Source organism: Eubalaena glacialis, chromosome 8 (assembly GCF_028564815.1).
Source record: "Eubalaena glacialis isolate mEubGla1 chromosome 8, mEubGla1.1.hap2.+ XY, whole genome shotgun sequence".
Lineage (NCBI taxonomy): Eukaryota > Metazoa > Chordata > Mammalia > Artiodactyla > Balaenidae > Eubalaena > Eubalaena glacialis.
This window is the reverse complement of record NC_083723.1, coordinates 87075483-87093868: the sequence shown is the minus strand read 5'-3', so window position 1 is coordinate 87093868 and position 18386 is coordinate 87075483. Positions and strand designations below refer to the sequence as shown.

Genomic DNA, 18386 nt, shown 5'->3' with positions numbered 1-18386 from the left:
TTGCGGTGTGTGGGCTTAGTTGCCCTGCGGCATGTGGGACCTTAGTTCCCTGACCAGGGATCGAACCGGCATCCCCTGCATTGCAAGACAGATTCTTAACCACTGGACTACCAGGGAAGTCCTGACAATTCTGAATTGGAATGCAGATGGAGACAGACTAATGTGGACACAATTTCCTGCTCGTGCTATGAATAAGAGTATGATATTAGACCTGGTTAGGCCTCAAAATAATGATTTTCAGAAACTGCCTATAAAATAAAATAAAACAAAATAAGTAAAATAAAAAAATAAAATAAAATTCTATGCCCCCTTTCCCAGAATTGTAGTCTTTCTGTATATAACACAACAGGCTTCTGTTTTATTTGTAATTTCCTTTTTATTCTTATTGAAATAAAGTCATTTTAACACTTTTTGGCCTAACCAATGAACACGACTTGGGTTACTGGTAATATTAAATATCATAAGGCTGTCTCCTTGAGCAGGAAGAAAGAGATCCAAATACCTGGGGTACATGTGCATTTCATGCTACCTCGATTATTGACTAAGCGCCAGTTAAATTTCCCTTAATTCTACCTGAGAAGATGTGGTCTCCACTGATTTCTAGAAGGGTTAATTTTCATTAAAAAATTTTTTTCCATGTATTCAAATAGCATGAGAATATAATAATATTCACTGTTTGATAATGTACAGAAGTAACGTGTCTCTATGTACAAAGGCAAGTGATATGGGTTTTTGTGATTTCCTTAAATAACATCATTTTATATATTTCCACACTCACAGCTATACATAGTCACAAAATGTTCAACTTTAAACTATCCCATTTAAAATGACATTCTTTATTTTTATACTCTGTAGAATTTATACTCGAAATAGCATTTCCTTGTCCTCCCATCACCACCCCCTTTTCAGTTCCCAACTTGGGAACATTTCGACCATCCTTTCTGGCTGGGAGGAAGTTGGAGGATTTCATCTCAGAAATGTTCAGCTTCCACCCCAGCTGGGCGTGCTCCCTGGTCCCTCCACCCTCCTCCTCAAATCCCATCTCCAGCCTCCATCTCTACGGAGGACACAGAAAAGAGGGGCAGTTGGTGCAAATGTGGACAGCTTCATCCTCTTCTGCCTCCACAAGTTCCTTTAATAGCAATAACTGATATTTACTGAGCATTCACTGTGCTTACTCTTCATCCTGTCTAGTCCCCCAAATAGCCCCAGCATGGAAGCACCATGATGACCCCTTTTCTAAGACTGAGGAAACTGAGGGTTAAAAAGGTTACGGAACTTGCTGAAAGTCACTCCCCTGAGGAAGACCAGAACTGGGATTCACATCCCTGTCCTTTGCTCAGAGAAGTTGGTTGGTCTCTTAACCTTTGTGTTAGTGTTTCTTGAAAATCCCCTCGGGGTATCTCTTCACAGTAGTCAACTGAAATCCCACCACCAGAAATAACCAATATTAAAATATTGGATATTTTCCTTTTAATTTTTAAATAAATTATATTAATTTCTTTGAGAGTTATGATAATGTTATATGTACAAATTTTTATCCTACTCTTCCCCCTTAACATTACATTTTGAGTGTGCATTTTTTTAAATGGTACATATCAGACCTACTTTTCATTCCCATGGTACACAAATTACACCTACAAAGCAGGTGTGAATTAGTAGTAAAGATACAGATATAATTTCCAGCCTGTCAGAGCCTTCCTCCTGACCCTTCCAATCAATAATCCCCCCAATATAGCCACTACTCTGAAATCTACCACCACAGATTAGTTCATTTATATAAAGTTCTACTCTTGAATTTCATGTAAATGGAAGAATACAGTATATTCTTCTTTGGGTCTGGTTTCTTTTGTCTGTGAGAGTCATCTGTGTTATTACAAGTAACAGTATCATTGCACGAAGTTTTCACACAATCATCTTTTGATGTTACTCCTGCTATAGCTTCCCAACTAGTTCAAACAAATCTGCTCTTGACCTCTTTCCAGTAAATTTTCCATACGGATGCCAGAAATGTCTTTCTATAAGATAGATAAGATCTTGTCCACCCCAAAATCTTTGCCTGAAGGATGAGGAAGCCATCCCTGACTCCTTTTACATACTCTTCTTGTCAAAGCTCCTGTAGGTTCTTTCTTTGAACTTGCCTTGTCTTGAATGATATACCTGCATGATCATCTGTGAGTCTCTCCCACTAGGCTATAACCTCCAGGAGGTCAGATTCTATCTTGTTCATCTCTGTATACCCAATGTCTAGGATGGTGCCTTATACATGACAAAGAAATATTTGTTGAATGAATAAATGAAGTGCCACTAGTTTCTCATTTGCATTGCTGATGGAAATTCTAATTGTCCTTACTTCATGGCCACACTAATTTTCCTGTTGCGTACCTCTAATCATATTATTTCCCCTAGGCTATGACCTCCATTGCCTGCACAATTAAGTACACATTTTCACTTAGCATTTTAGGATTCTCAAAAAGCCTTCCTGGACCTCTACTATTATCCTTGTGTAGCTCATGCTGTAGCCAAAAAGGAGTGATTGGCTCCCCCTTGAACCCACCTCAACCTTCCCAACCCTGCACCTTTGTTCTTAATCATTCCTTCTACCCAGAATGCCCCGTCACCACCAAGGCCATCCTTCTAGCTCATCTCATTGTCACCTTCTCTGTAAAATAACTCTTAATCCTCTCCACAAAATGTTAACTCTCCTCTCAACCATCAGCATGAAATACCTTTTCGAGTACTACAATGTGCCAGTACTTTTCTAAACGTTTCATGTATGTTAATCATTCAATCTTATGAAATAAGCATTGTCGTCGCCCACACATTATAGATGAGGAAAGGGAGTCACAGAGATATTAAGTTTACATAGATTTCCTTATTAGAATGTAAATATATCAGGCAGCAGCTCTGCATCTTGCCCATCTTTGTCGCCTCCATCTTGCCAGGCACATACGTGGTATGTGAGTAACGTACCAGGCACTGCACTTTACATACGTGATCTCTTTTAGCAGTGCTCTTGGGGGTGTACTTATTTTGCAGATGAGGAAACTGAGACTAACAGATAAGGAGTTTGCCTAGGTTACACAGCTAGTAAGGGGCAAGGAGAAGATTCAGCCCTGGGTCTGTTTGTCCTTAAAGCCCAAGTTCTTACCACTGTGCTCTGTGCCTCACTGATACCCCTGGGGTATTGGTATTCTGAGTCAAACCACTGCTCCTGGGCGAGCTAGTTCCTCACAAGCAGGACTCTGCACCCTCAGTGTCCTGCTTTTCATGTGTTTCAGATTCCGGTAAAATGTAGTATGATGCAAGCCATCGTCCCTGCGAAATGCATGCTATGGAGTAGAGGGACAAAAGGGTCTCTCTGCTCCAGGGGCTTGCAGGGGCGAAGCCCCGCAGTGCAGAGCAACAGGTGCCTGACTTTAGTGAGGCCAAAAGCGAAAGGTGGGACAGCATGTAGGGACGGCAACGAACCCGTGTTCATTATCTACAGCAAAGCTGAAATTCCAGCCCACTTCTCGCCAGTCCTTTAGTCACATCTTCAAATCCTTCTCTACCATGCGCTCAAAAATGACAAACTCCTTCCATCATTAATTGAAGCAAGAAACACTCTACAGTGTTCAGTGGGCACTAGGAGGATGGAGTGGGAATAGGCGGAGTGGAGGGGAGAGGAGGACAAGACAAGGAGAAAGGAGAGAGGAGGGGAGGAGAGAGAAGAGGAGAGGAAAAAGAAAATTGCAGACTGTGTTGTAAAGATCACCCAGATGGTTTTGTGTTACCTACTTTGGGGGGATTATTTATAGCGTTCCTCCTCTCATCTGCACACAAAGCAAGGCCCTGCCTGCTACCAGTGTGTGTCTGTGTGTGCATGTGCATGAGCACGATCCTGACACCACAGCTCTCCAGCTGAAAACTGGATGTGGTTTCTTCATGTGTGCCCTGTTGCTTTAAACCTCTCATTTTTAGATCAGAGGGTTACCATGTAGGAGCCCCGATTGGGCCCAGGGCAGCCTGGAGCCTCCGCAGTTTTTTTTTTTTTTTTTTTTTAATTTTTATTTATTTATGACTGTGTTGGGTCTTCGTTTCTGTGCGAGGGCTTTCTCCAGTTGTGGTAAGCGGGGACCACTCTTCATCGCGGTGCGCGGGCCTCTCACTATCGCGGCCTCTCTTGTTGCGGAGCACAGGCTCCAGACGCGCAGGCTCAGTAATTGTGGCTCATGGGCCCAGTTGCTCCGCGGCATGTGGGATCTTCCCAGACCAGGGCTCGAACCCGTGTCCCCTGCATTGGCAGGCAGATTCTCAACCACTGCGCCACCAGGGAAGCCCAGCCTCCGCAGTTTTATGCTGCTACCTCCTGGGTCCCTTAACTCTGAGATCCCCAAGCAGACTCTGTGGCTTTGAACCGACCTCCTTCCTCACCACCCCTGAGCTGGAGGGACGGGCCGTATTTACCAACATCTCTAAGGCATAGTCAAGACTTACTTCACACCACTTTGATCCACATTACAAGAGAATTATGTTCAGAATGTGTGCGCTAGTGGAGATAGATTCTTCTATTTCCCTGGGGCCTCCAACCCATTTAAACGACTGCAAAAGAGACCTGCTGCCTTAGGAAAGCAATCCAGACTTTGCAACAGCTTTTCCCACAGTAAATCCGATTTCTGCAGGAACCAAAAGCTCTCCAGTGCTGAGTGTGTGGGCGTGTGTGCATGTACACGGAATTCGTGTTTCCCTGGAATCAAACTACCAGGAAGCTGACATAAATGGGTTTGGAAAGGAGAAAGTTAACACTTTTTATGAGAAAGTGACACAGGACAAATTCTTGTTCAACTGAGGAATAAACAATCTGACCTCAGGAATTTATATTTTTTAAACATTAAGTGTCAGATAAAATATCTGGTGTCTCTTTTAATGGGAGGCAATAGGGTTTAGGAAAAAATTATAGATGGACAGGAAATTTAACATTTTCTAAGATTCATTAATCACTAAATTTCCTTCTGTACAATGGACAGTGCCCTTCCGTTCATAATGATGTGCTTAGCTCTGTGAGCTTGCAATGTGCTTTACCGTTTAATCGCCCCCAAACTCCGTTTTTTTTTAAATAAGATTTTTATTTTGGAATAATTTCAGGTTTACAAAAAAGTTGTGAAGATTCCATAGAGAGTACACCCTCACCCAAGTTCAGTTTCCCTTAATGTTAACATTTTAACATTACTTGGTCAAAACTAAAGAAGCCAACATTACCCTTGTACGTGACTAGTAACCAAACTTCAGACTTGATTTGGATTTCACCAGTTTTTCCACTAATGTCCTTCCTCTGTTCCAGGATCTAATCCAGGACACATGTTGCATTTAGGGTCTCCCTAGTCTCCTCTAGTCTATGATGGGTTTTCAATCTTTCCTTGCTTTTCATGACCTTGACAGTTCTCAGGAGTACTGGTTAAGTATGTTCATTAAATGTCCCTCAAATTGGGATTTGTTTGATGTTTTTATATTGATTATGCAGAGTCTTTTTTTTTTTTGGAAGGAACACCACAGAGGTTAAGTGCCCTTCTCATCACATTTTATCAGGGGTACCTGATACCCACATGACATCCAGGGGGACATTAACCTTGATCACTTCGTTAAGGTGGTGTTTGCCAGTCTTCCTCACGGGAAAGTCACTATTTTTCCCTTTTCCTTTTCTCTGTTCTTTAGAACTGGGTCACTAAGTCCAAACCACACTCAATAGGATGGGGGCTCTAAGCTCACCTCCTGGAGAAGGGAGTATATTATTTGGAATTCTTCTGCAAAGATATATCTCTCCTTCCCTATTTATGTATTCAGTTATTCATTTATGTCAATATAGACTTGTGTATATGTATTTCATACTTTGAGTTACAATTCAGTACTATGTTACTTATTTTCTTGCTCAGATTTTTTTCAGCTTTGGCCACTGGGAGCTCTTTCGGGTTGCCCTGGGTCCTTTTGACACAGCTCCATTCCATTCCTTTTTTTTTTCTTGTTGTCTTTCTTTCTTTCTTCCTTTCTTCATTCCTTCTTTTTTTCCTTTCTTTCTTTAGAATTTCCTTACTTTCTGGTAATACCAGATGATCCAGCATCATCTTGTATTTTTCCTGCCCCAACCCTACAATCCACCATTTTCGAAGGAGACCTGGTTCCTTTTATTGGAGAGTGGTGTTTAGAAACTGAGATCTGGTTGCTGGGTGTGCCTGTTGTTACTAGGATGACATTGCTTCTAGACCCTCCTAGAGGAGAGTTTAGTAAAGTATATTTGTATGTATGTAAGCCATGAATCTACCCATCTGTGTGTGTGTGTGTGTGGACATGAGTTCATACTGATGTCTCCAACTTTAGTATAGTATCACAGGGCCAAACTCTATTTTATAGGTATAGTTATCAAACATATTTTACATCTGAGGCTTAAGGTCTTGACCCAGGGCTCATACCTAGTGAGTAGAACCTGAACTCAACCTGCAGCTCTTCACATCAGCACACCTGTGTTTGGCATAAATTATGAAGCACATTCAGAGTAGCCAGTCCTCAGTGTCAGAAAGTAAACACAGCTCTGGTTTTAGCTTTAATGAAATATTATGAAGAGCTTAATTTCCAAGAACCTTGCACAAGTATCCCAACTTTCTCATTACCAGTTAAATCATATAGTCAGTCACTCACATAGTCAGTCACGCCTCAGCAAACATTTCTCGAGCACTTACTGTGTGCCAGCCCCGCTGCGAGGCACCCTGAGTAAGCTATCTCTTTTAACCATCACAAATCTGCAGGACAGATATAATTCCCCCATTTTATTTATAAATAAGTCCACTGAGACCTAGAGGATTAAAAGACTTGCCTAAAGTCCTGTAGCTTCTACAGAATGATTCTGTTTTCTTTTTTCCGGCAGCAAATATTTATAGAGAATGAATTATGTAGGACAGTATTCCAGCAAATGAGGTGGGCAATCGCGATGCAAAGAGTGATTCTAGACAGGGAGACCAACTTGTAAACAAACTATGATGAAGAGACAAGTGTTCCAACAGTGCGTGCAAAGAGGAACAGAAAGCTCAGCAGAGAAGGGCTGGGCCCTCCCTGGGAAGGAGTGGAGGTGACTGTCTTCAAGGTGGAGTAAGTGTTGACGCGGCACTCCAGGCCTTGCCTGCCTCAGCGCCTTGTTCTTGGGCCCTTTGCCCAGAACCCTTCCAGTTCTCTGCACAGTCAGCACCTTCTCCTCCTTCAGCTTTCTGTAGAAATGTCCCCTCCTCACAGGGGCCTTCCCCGAACCGCCCATCTGAAGAAGGTCTCCTTTGTGCTCTCACATAACACTTTGTTTCTTTCATAGCACTTGAGGGCAGGGACCATGTCTTTCTTGCTCACCATCATGTTTCCAGGACTGTGCAATGCCTGGCACAGTGTAGGTGCTTCATAAGATTTGTTAAATGAAAGATAAGATGGGAAGGGCAGTTCTGAACATGTATTTGCTTTATTTCCTCTCTTGTGAGGATTTACCTGGTCTCAATGGAATATACCAGAGTGTAAAAGTTTAGCTTATTTTAGAATGTGAAGCAGTTTTCAGAAATATGTGTGGAGTCCCACCTCAGTGCATCTGGTTCAGTATTTCTGGGGTGAGCCTATGCACTTCTACAAAGCTTCTGATGAGCATTGAATGGTGAGAAGTATTGGCTCAAGCCTGAAAGCTGCCATCAACAAGGCTGAAAGTATTGTCTCTCCTCCTGCTACTGACCTTTTCTTTGTCATCTGGTAGCTTCCCAGACACCCAAAGTCACGTGTCTCCACTTATCCCCTAGCATTATCCTTGGTTCCTTGATTTCTGCCCCTTTTCTCATGGATTCATTAACAAACTCTGTTTATTGGTTTCTAGTCTCCAGTCCCCTAGGAATAAGGCCTCATAGAAGGGCTGAGGGAACTGGAGGTTTTAGAAATTATCTATTTAGAGTTCACTCCTTTTTTATGGATTTTCTCATAATAGTATGCTAATTGGGCAAGGTTGCACTGAAATTATCTACACCCAAGGAAGAAAATGAGAATACCTATTAACCTGCTCAGGTGTCTCCCATTCCAAAAATTAAATATAGAAATAAACCTCCCAGAACCCCCATTCCTCTCCAGCTACAATCAAATTTCTCTGCTGCCTCTAATTGAGGGGCAGTTCAATAGGGTGGTTATGGGCACAGGTCTTAGAGCCAGACCACCTGGGCTCAAAGCCTGGCTGCATTTCTTACTCTGTCTCTCCTTAAGCAAGTTGCTCAATCACTCTGGGCCTCAGTTTCTTCATCTATAAAATGGTGATAATACTCAGACTTCATACGGTTGTTATGAATATTTAACAATTTAATATATATCTCTGTGTATTTATATGCATACATACATATAAGTGTGTATGTGTGTTGTCTGAGGGGGTAGGGGATTGAGTTTTAGGACAGTGCTTTGCTTATAATAAGTACTAATAAGTGTTAGCAGCAGTAGCAGCAGCATCCAGCAACTTTTTAAAAGAGGAGAGCTTTTCTTCACCTCCCATTTGCTTCTCAGGCTACTGCAGGCTGGCCTCTAGCCCCATCACGCTAATGAAACACCTCTCCTTAAGGCCACCAATGACCTCCTAAACATCAAATCCCAAAACCTTCTTATCCATCATCTGCTGCGTTTGACACTGCTTGCCACTCCCTTCCCGAAACTCCTCTGCCCTTTCCTGGCTCTCTTTGCACTACTCTGTCCCTTTGAGGGTTACCCTTCCCTTCCTAAGCACCAGGACCCACCCAGCCAAGACTCTGCTAACTCTGGGCTTTCTCTCTGAGTGATTATAGGCAAGACAGCCTGGTGGCTCAGCACAGAGATTCAGATGCCAGCCTGAGGGCATCGGTGACCCTGGCTCCACCACGTACTTGCTGAGTGATTTGAGATATATCACCTAACTTCCTTGTGTTTCTTCATATGTTAAATGAGGAATATAGTAGAGCCTACCTCCAAGGGCTAATGTGAGGATTACATAAATTAATATGTGTGAAAATTCTTAGAAGAGTGACTGATCATCATAAACATACAGAATGTTTGCTCTTGTAAGCCTCACAAATAAAGCTCAAGACTTTCCCCAGAGCTTCTGCCAGTGCATACAGCTTCCAGATAAATATCCTCATTTGTAAGTCCCAAAGACGCCTTGAACATAACATGTCAGAAACTGGACTATTATCTTTTCCCCACATCAGCTATTCCTCCCATATTCCATATCTCAGTTTTGAAACCACCTTTCACCCACCTCAATGGTTCTTTCTAGTCTATCCCCCTTCTCCATCCTCAATTCCACCTGCCTAATTCAGGGGTTTATCACTTCTGGGATGGAGTACTGCAACAACTTTGTAACTGATATCTCTACCTCCAGCCTTGAAATCCTCAAATCCAGGCGCCAAAGTGATGCTTCCAAACGCAAATCAGACCATGTTCCCTTTCCTGCTTAAATCCCTCAGAGCCATCCATCAAGGTCAGGACGAAGTCTGAGTTCCATTAGCTAGCCTGTCCCTACCCACCCAGCCTTGTTCTTGGAGAAACTGCCTTATCAACTTCTCTCCAGCAGCTCAACACTTCTTATCATTTCCCTCACATCCTGCTGGGTCTCACCTCCCAGCCTTGCTCTATTTCCCCCTGTACCTATAATATACCCTTTCCCTGAGTCATCCTTTAAGACCCAGTTCAGTTGTCACCTTCTGCAAGAAACCATCTGACACTCATGCTCCCACTCCAGTGAGGATTAGACTCCCTTCCGCATTGTCCCCAAGATACCATGTCCTAACAGCTGTCATTGCACTTCCGTTGTTGCATTTTAGTCATTAGTTTAAGTGTCTGGCTCTATGAGACTGACTGCTGGGCTACGAGTTGTAAAGCTGGGACTATTCCTGAGCCAGCTCTCTCCCCCCACTGCCTGGTATGGGTATAGGAGGCTGACACACTACTTGTGCCCAATAAATGTGTATTGAATGAATGGGCTTACATTTGAACCCAGTTCTTTCTATAAAATAGGACAGCAATGCCTTCATAATACCCCTTCTCTCTACATTCCTTCCCAGCACTTGCTGGAGTCTGTACTCCCAGTGCATCTTCTTCTTTATCTTTTTTACAGACCCAACCTAAGCCTTAAGATGTCTTGATCCCATTTTTTTTAACAATAAAGTATTTTTTAATTAAAAAAAAAAGATGTCTTGATCCATCTATCTAGACTTGGGCCTTTCCTGCCACTAATCTTCCAGATGACTCATCGTGGGCATCCACTCTGTCCTTTCCAGTTCTCCACTCTGACCAAGGCCATAGTTATCTCCCAGACATGCATCTCTGCATTATTCCCCTATTGAGACAGCCTAGAGTTCATTATAATAGGAGCCTCAAACTTGAATAGTTTTGGAGGCATATTCTCAGAGGCTACCACAGTTCTTGGAATCAAGTATATGTTCAATAAATGGTGATTTTTTTTTAAAGGGAAATTTATTTATTTATTTATTTATTTTTATTTATTTATTTTGGCTGTGTTGGGTCTTCGTTTCTGTGCAAGGGCTTTCTCTAGTTGCGGCAAGCGGGGGCCACTCTTCATCGTGGTGCGCGGGCCTCTCACTATCGCGGCCTCTCTTGTTGCGGAGCACAGGCTCCAGACGCGCAGGCTCAGTAGTTGTGGCTCACGGGCCCAGTTGCTCCGCGGCATGTGGGATCTTCCCAGACCAGGGCTCGAACCCATGTCCCCTGCATTGGCAGGCGGATTCTCAACCACTGTACCACCAGGGAAGCCCCAATGGTGATTTTTTTAATAAACTGAATTAATGAATGAACAGTGAGGTCAAATTGGCAAGAGGATTGGAGTTTAACATCTCCTCTGTTTAAAACCAAACTGTTCTCTAGTAACCATCAATTATTCCTTTGTTCTTGTTTAAGAAAAGTAATCTCTGATCGCGAGCTCCATTTTGTTCAACATGGTGTGTGTGTGTGTCTGTGTGTGTGTGTGCGTGTGTGTGTGTGTTTGGGTAAATTTCTTTAACCTATCTGTGTTATGACTTGGCTTTTTTTGTGGCAGGTACATACAAACTAAAAATGATTAAGTGTTCTCAGTTTAACAGAATCTCTGTGTCAAACAAGGAAAGGAAATTGCTTCCTCTGTCATCATGGTTACATTGGAGCCTCCAAGGCTACTACCATGGACAACTCTAGCAAAATAGTAGCTCAAAACCTGAACTAAATAGAAAAAATTAAGCTTCTCTTCTCCTTCAGTTGTCTGGTCAACCTACCCAGCTTGTATTTGCTCTTCTCCTGTTCTCCACCCTAACTCTGTATAGTATGTGAGTGTTTTCTCACAAATCCAGGCCTACGAGAAAATAAATTATTAAATAAGAAAGAAGCCATTTGTGTGATCATCAGAGTTTTAGGTTAAGGAAATTTCCTTCTTGAGTGATGGCAATTCTTCAACTGTGACTTGGCAAATCATTAGAAAATCAAATGTTATTTTTGAAGGGAACAAACATCCGAGAAAGAATAACCTACAGCTTTGGAACATTTTTTGTGTACCTTGATATTCTGGAAGACCTAATAAAGTTTTCCAAATTACCTCACTTAATAAACTCATAGCTGTGTCTGGAAGACAACCATATCTCTGATAACTGAGGCCAGAAATGGTACTAAGGTGAAAAGAGCCTTGGCTAAAACTGATAGGCTTTCAAGGCATGGATGGTCATTCTCTTAGTCTCATAATATACATTTACTAAGCCCCTATTTTATGATAGGTACACATTAGGGGCTGAAAAATAAAAGGCAATTGACAACCACAATCTGAGTCGCTATAACATACCAAAAGCTGGACTAAGTACTTATCATACATCATCTAAAATCCTCCAACACAATTGCGAAGTTATTCCATTATCCCAATTTTATAGATGAGAAATCAAAATTCAAGTAAATTGTTGGTTGTGGAGTTGTTTACTTGACAATATTTCTAAGGTTCCTCTTTAAACATCTCAGGAAATTATGAGCAGTGAGGTAAATTACAGGGGAATATAGCCATCTAGATGCAAAAAAGTCAGCTTAAAAGCTTAAACTGGAACAGAATATAGTGTCTAAAAATAAACCCAAATGCATTTGAGATTCTTGTTTTTGATAAAAAAGATAGCCTTTCAAATCAGTGGCAAAACACTGGTTTATTCAGTAAATGGGTGGGATTAAAGACTAGCCATCTGGGGAATACAATTTAAGCTAGGTGTTTATCTATTCCTTATAGCAAAATAAATCCCAAATAAATTAAAGGTTGAATCATAAAGAATGGAACCATAAAAGAAGAAAAACCTGAGCAATTTTATTCATAATTTACCCAAAGTCACAAAGGGAAATATGAATACATCTAACTTATAAAAACCTGGCATACACAAAGTCAAAAGACAAATGGCAAACTGGGAAATGTTTTTGTAATATGCCACACTATGAATTATTTTCTCCATGATTCAAAGAGCTCTTACAAAATCAAAAAGAAAAAACAGAGCAAAGGCTGCAAAAACAATTGGTCTATAGAAGAAGATCAAGGGGCCAAAAATGACGGGGGGATATGATGATCCTTTTCTCATAATTAAAAAAGTGAAAACTAAATGAGATTCCGTCTACCTCTTATGTATTTTGCCTCTGTAAAACTCTCTGAAGTTCATTAGACAAGAAATTATCACAGAAACAGACAGGCTGTAAATATCAGAGATCACTAAATTAAATTGCTCCCTGAAGACTTGAAGCTTCAAAACTCTAACAGAACTTAGGACAGCATTTAACACCATACTTGGATGTATAGTCTGCTATTCAATCATTTCTCCCAGCATTTCAAAGGATTTGACAGACATTCCAAGCCGTATTTTGGTTTAAGTCTATACTTGGAATCTTAGAGAATGTATCTACTCAGACTTATTTAAAGTCTTATTTGGGGATCATTAGGCTCTTAGCAATCCCAAGAATCTTCAGTGGATAGCACTAACAATGCAAATGTTAAGTTACCCTTGACTTCTGATAAGTAGAAGAAATCAGATAATTCCAAGGAAGGTACTTACTTATACGGTATTCAAATTTGGAAATGTTTCTTGCCTGCTTTTGAGAAGTTAAAAAATAATGACAACTATATATCTCTTGAGACTATGCTTTCTTCCCTTAGCTCAAGAAAAGCTAATGACCCTTGAATTTGAAAAGTTCTAAAAGATACTTTGAGTTTTAAAGTTTTAATCATTGGTCTCTCTTCCGCTCTTGGCCCTTATCTTACCTAATTAATCACCCACGTCTGAGCTCAGATCAGAAGTCATTTCTTCTAAGAAGTTTTCCTTGATGCTCCAAGTTAAGTTAGGTCCTCTAGGATTCCTCTTCTTTCATGGCATTCCATGCTTCCAGAACTTATCACAATTGTAATTAAACAGTTGTACAATAAGATAAATAACTGTAAAATTATTATTTAATATCTGCTCCTTCTGTTAACATGTAAGCTCCATGAATTTAGCAGATAATCTGGCTGATTTATTTCTCAAGTTCCCTGTGACTTCCCCAGAGCCCAGCACATTTCACTGCGTATATTAATTGCTCAATAAATATTTGTTCAATGAGCAGTATTGTATAGAGAATAATGGCCTCCCCAAAGAGGTCCACATCCTAGTCCTAAGAATCTGTGAATGTTACCTTACATGGCAAAAAAGACTTTGCAAGCATGATTAAGTTAAGGATCTATAGATGGAGAGATTATCCTGAATCATCTGGACGAGCCCAATGTAATCACAAGGGTCCTTATAAGAGAAAGGCAGGAGGATCAGCATGGGAGAAGAAAATGTGACAACAGACGTATTGGTCAGAGTGATGAGGCCATCAGCCAAGGAATGTGTGCAGCTGCTAGAAACCAAAGAGTCAAGAAACAGATTCTCCCCCTGGAAAGTACAGAGGGAACCAGCCCTGCTGACACATGATTTTAGCCTCCTAAGACTCATTTAGGACTTCTGGCCTCCAGAGCTATAAAAGAATAAATTTGTGGGGACTTCCCTGGTGGTCCAGTGGTTAAGACTCGGTGCTTCCACTGCAGAGGGCACGGGTTCGATCTCTGCTCAGGGAACTGAAGATCCCACAGGCCGAGTGGCATGGCCAAAAAAAAAAGAATAAATTTGTGTTGTTTTTAAGCTACTAAATTTGTGGTAATCTGTTACGGCAACAGTAGGAAACTAAGATGAAGAAATTGATTAATTGTGTAACATAAGGCAAGACTGATCTAGGAACCTGAACGCAAATAGAATAACAGTAAAAAATTAGAATAGTATGTTACAAAGAACTTGACCCAAGACAACCCAATGACTGAACCACACCCACTATCTGATGAACCCAATTATTTGCCAGAAATCATGTGTTTAAAGAGTAGGACAATATCAAATAATAAGAAAAGCCCATGGAGTCCAGCCATAGAGAACTTGGGCACATGCCCAGATACTAGGGAAAAAACTGTCAAAATGAAACAAAATTCATCATGAAGCCTTGGACAATTCACTTAAACAGTACTGGGTTGTGGACTTCTCAACTATAAAGTAAGGTTAAGAACTGTTCGTTCCTACCTTGCTGAGTAGGTATATGGTATATACAGCACCTGATAGAGAACTTGACACATAGAAGAACCTCTGTAAGTATGTAGTGATGATGGCAGTGGCGGTGGTTATAGTAAAATCAATGAATAATGTCAGGAAAAGTTGTGGGGTGGGAATAGTGTTATTTAAAATAAGACTTTTTTTTTAAATAGGTATTTCCTATAGAGAAGGATAAAAGCAGTGTGACTAAATGTACTGATGATACTAATAGCTCCACAATGCAGAATTGGTCCAGGAGAAGAAAAGGAGGAAATTTAGCTAATGGTAAAATATGTATGAAGAAAAGACATTTAGTGGTATAAAGGAATGCATTCAAAAGTGGTGGTGTTTTCTGTTACTTTTACAGTTCTTTTTTTCTCTCTCTCTTTTTTTTTTTTTTCCTTTTTTGGTCTCCAGAAGAAGAAAATGACATGAACTGACTTCATTTTTTTCCCACGTATCTTAAAGTCATAAAGCTGGGAAATGTGGGAACATGAAAATCAAATTGGGCTTTGGTAGAGCTAAACCCTATGTATTGGAAAGTAGCCACTGTAGGTTATGGTGGAATGCAGGTAAAATAATAAGCCAGCAAATTCCAGCCAGACATGCCACTATTTGATAAAAACTTATATGAGCAAAACCATCATGGGTATATGCTGCTGTGTGCTCTGATGATCAAGCAAAGGGTTGACCTTTCCCCTTTTGTAGACTGCTAGGGAGCCATGCCATGTTGTCCCTGGAATTTTCCAAGTCCTTGAATAAAGAAATGCAATATACATATCCATGGTTCTTTGGGCTATAAGACTCTAGGCTGAGGGCTTATATCTCTGTAAGCCTGTGTGATGGCTTCCTCTGCAATTCACTCATGAGAGTGTTAAATAGACTCTGAAGGGGATTTGAAACTGGAATAAGGAAACATTGCAATCAAAGGGAGAAAGTAATGAGAAGCTGAGAAGATTTGACCATAACAAACTGCAGGGTCAAATGAGTACTTCCAGAACCAAGCCCCTCACTGTTGACGGAGAATCTGCTCATGCCTCAGATGATTGCTCTCAGTGAGTCAGAAACATCATTACAGCTTCCAGCTAGGGGAGTTTTATATCCAGCTCACAATCTACTCCCCAGCTTTCTCTCCAACCACTGATTACAGTTGCACCCTCCATTCTGAAGTTGTAATTTTTCAGAAGATGGAAGCGTGGTCTTCATACTTTAGAAACAATGGCTTAAACGCTAGATAGCGGACAGTGAAAAGGTTACCAAGGAGAGAGAGCAATTCTCTTCATTTTCACGTTGCGTACAATTTGCCCCCTTTGCCTGTCATTAAGACAAGCAAACAAAATTAGCTTTAACAAATGTCTTTGAGTCCTTCCATCCAATTGTACAGATAGAAAGCAGACGCTCAGAGGTTACATAATTTAACCATGGCCATCTGCAAGCAGAGCTGGTGGTTCGGGTCTCTGGACTCCAGCACCTTTCCCACCGTTGCCACGCTATTTTCCAAGAAGGAAGTATGCCTGAAATTTTAATACAAGCCAAATAATGTGACTCATGAGGTCACTAAGGCTCAGGGGAATGGCAAGTGTAGCTCCCATGGAGTGTGGATGACTTAATGCAGAGAATCACACGGTTGGGGGAGAGCTCTGGCTCTGTATGCCAAGCACCTACGCAAATGTGTAGAAATTCATGTAACCCAGGGACAAGTGTAGCTGTAAGCATATGACTGATAATGAAAGGAGAAAGAAATACTCATTCAGCCAGTCATTTCTCTGTGTAATCATTCATTCTATTCATTCATTTCACAAGTACTTATTAAGTATCTATGTCGTGCCATGAATTATATATTAGGGATGTAATAGTGAATGACACATAATCCTTCTCATCAAGGGTTTTATAACTTGGAAGAGAAGATTGACAGCAAACTGTGATAAGACTACAATGTAGAAAGTGTTAAGTAATAATTACTATTATCCCTATTTTATAGATGAGGTAACTGAGTCTTAGAGTGGATACATAACTTGCCCAAGGTCACAGAGCCAATAAGTGGCACAGTCCAGATTCAATTCAGACCTGTTTGACACAAAAATCCTTGCTTTTACTCCCACTCTGGGAGATGCTAATAGGTGTGCTAGGAAAGAAAATTGTTGTTGTTTTAAGTTTTAAAAGTTTGGGAAGTCTGTAAACTAAATGTCCTGCTGGGAGAGCCACAGCACATATTAGCATATTCAAGGGTTTGAGCCACTTTGTGGTAAGAATACTATTTAGAAAGGCATTTCCCAAATATTCAAATGTTTCAGCCAAAGCACACTGCACTGTATTGACAACAATGGGAAAACATGCAGAGAATGTAGTGCGCAGGGGATGCTCCAGAACTCAACACGATGTCCCTCGACTTTTCAGGAGTATTGGTGAATTGGACAGGACACCTTCACAAAGTGGGCCTTCTCAGGTTCTGTGATGTTAAAGAATTGAATTCTGGTACACTCAGGAGTGAAGGAAATAAAGAAAAATCGTATTTTTAGGCATGAGTTTCTACAGGGAATAATTTTTAGTGATGGGGCTCTCTGCTATCAATTATAGCAACAGTAGATTTGAAAATTACAGGAAGTGCCTTTTGTTCACGTGGTACTTTGACAGCAGTGACAGGCTCCACAAAGGAGAAAGCCCCTGGGACGTGAAATGATTTTAGACGTGAGTTTCTTATTGTCAAAGAGCAGGCATTTATGAGGGGGTTTGAGGCTGGGGAGAAGATCTCTGATCTACTCCAGATCTTTTCTAGAAGTTTATTAGGACAGGCTGTTCCTCACCCCCAGATTTCATGGCGTAAATTGATTTACAAATGGAGCAAGGTTTGAACGATGCCATCCCCATGGATTTGACTGCCCCCTGAAGGCAGTAAGCACATAAATAACTCCAGCAGAAGGCAGACCAGAAGAGTTAAGGCAGAAGGACAAAAGGGCTTTGAGGCCATTTCTGTTAGGTACAAAGGCAAATATAGGAAGCTCCGCTGCTTATAATTTTTTATCAGATAGTGGCGTGTCGGGCCTTTGGGTGGAATTTGCTGGTCTATTATTATATCTGCTTTCCACTGTATCCTACAGTGGCTATTTTTCAATACATAGGATTCAGCTTTACCAAAGCATTTTTTAAAAGCACTTACGTTTTTGTTTTTTTTTATGTTGGTATTAGTGCACTTAAACTGTGGGAGACGGTGGTGCTCTGGTCAAGCCAAGACCAGATAAATCTGCCCTCAGCATTCCAGGGAGGACCCCAAAAGCAGCAATTGTGCCCAGCACTAAAGGGATCAGAAGGCATTTGGTGAAGCCCTTGTCACTTCTTCTTCTTTTTTTTTTTGCTTGTCTTTATCCCTCACTAAACACTGATCTCCCCTGAGAACTGAGCTGGATTAAAATCAAATCAGTTATCTCAAGGGGATCCAAGTGGCCTCTCCTAAAAAGACATTGCCAACGCCCTCTCTCTGCTTCATCTCACTTCTATTTACTGTATTTACTGTACTAGTTCCTGGTGTCTCCTTGCCAGCCCAGAAACTATGGGAGGGCAGGCGTGTCTGTTCACCCCCAGATCTCCAGGGTCCTCACCACATCCCTGTGCTGGGAACAAATCATTTTCTTTTTCAATAAGCAACAGGGCAACATGTATTGAGTTCATTTTTTTAAAAAGCATGTATTGCTGAATTTGTGCTCATTATTGAATATTTAAAAAACACAGAAAAGAACCAAAAGGAAAAGTTATCAACAACAGCTATTATGGCATATTTCTTTGCAGAAT

General features: G+C 41.0%; 1 protein-coding gene across 4 annotated transcripts in view; it reads left to right on the top strand.

The window, feature by feature from the left end:
- AOAH (acyloxyacyl hydrolase) overlaps positions 1 to 18386 on the top strand; it is a 177653-nt gene that overhangs the window by 39017 nt on the left and 120250 nt on the right. The gene's annotated exons all lie outside the window — the stretch shown is intronic.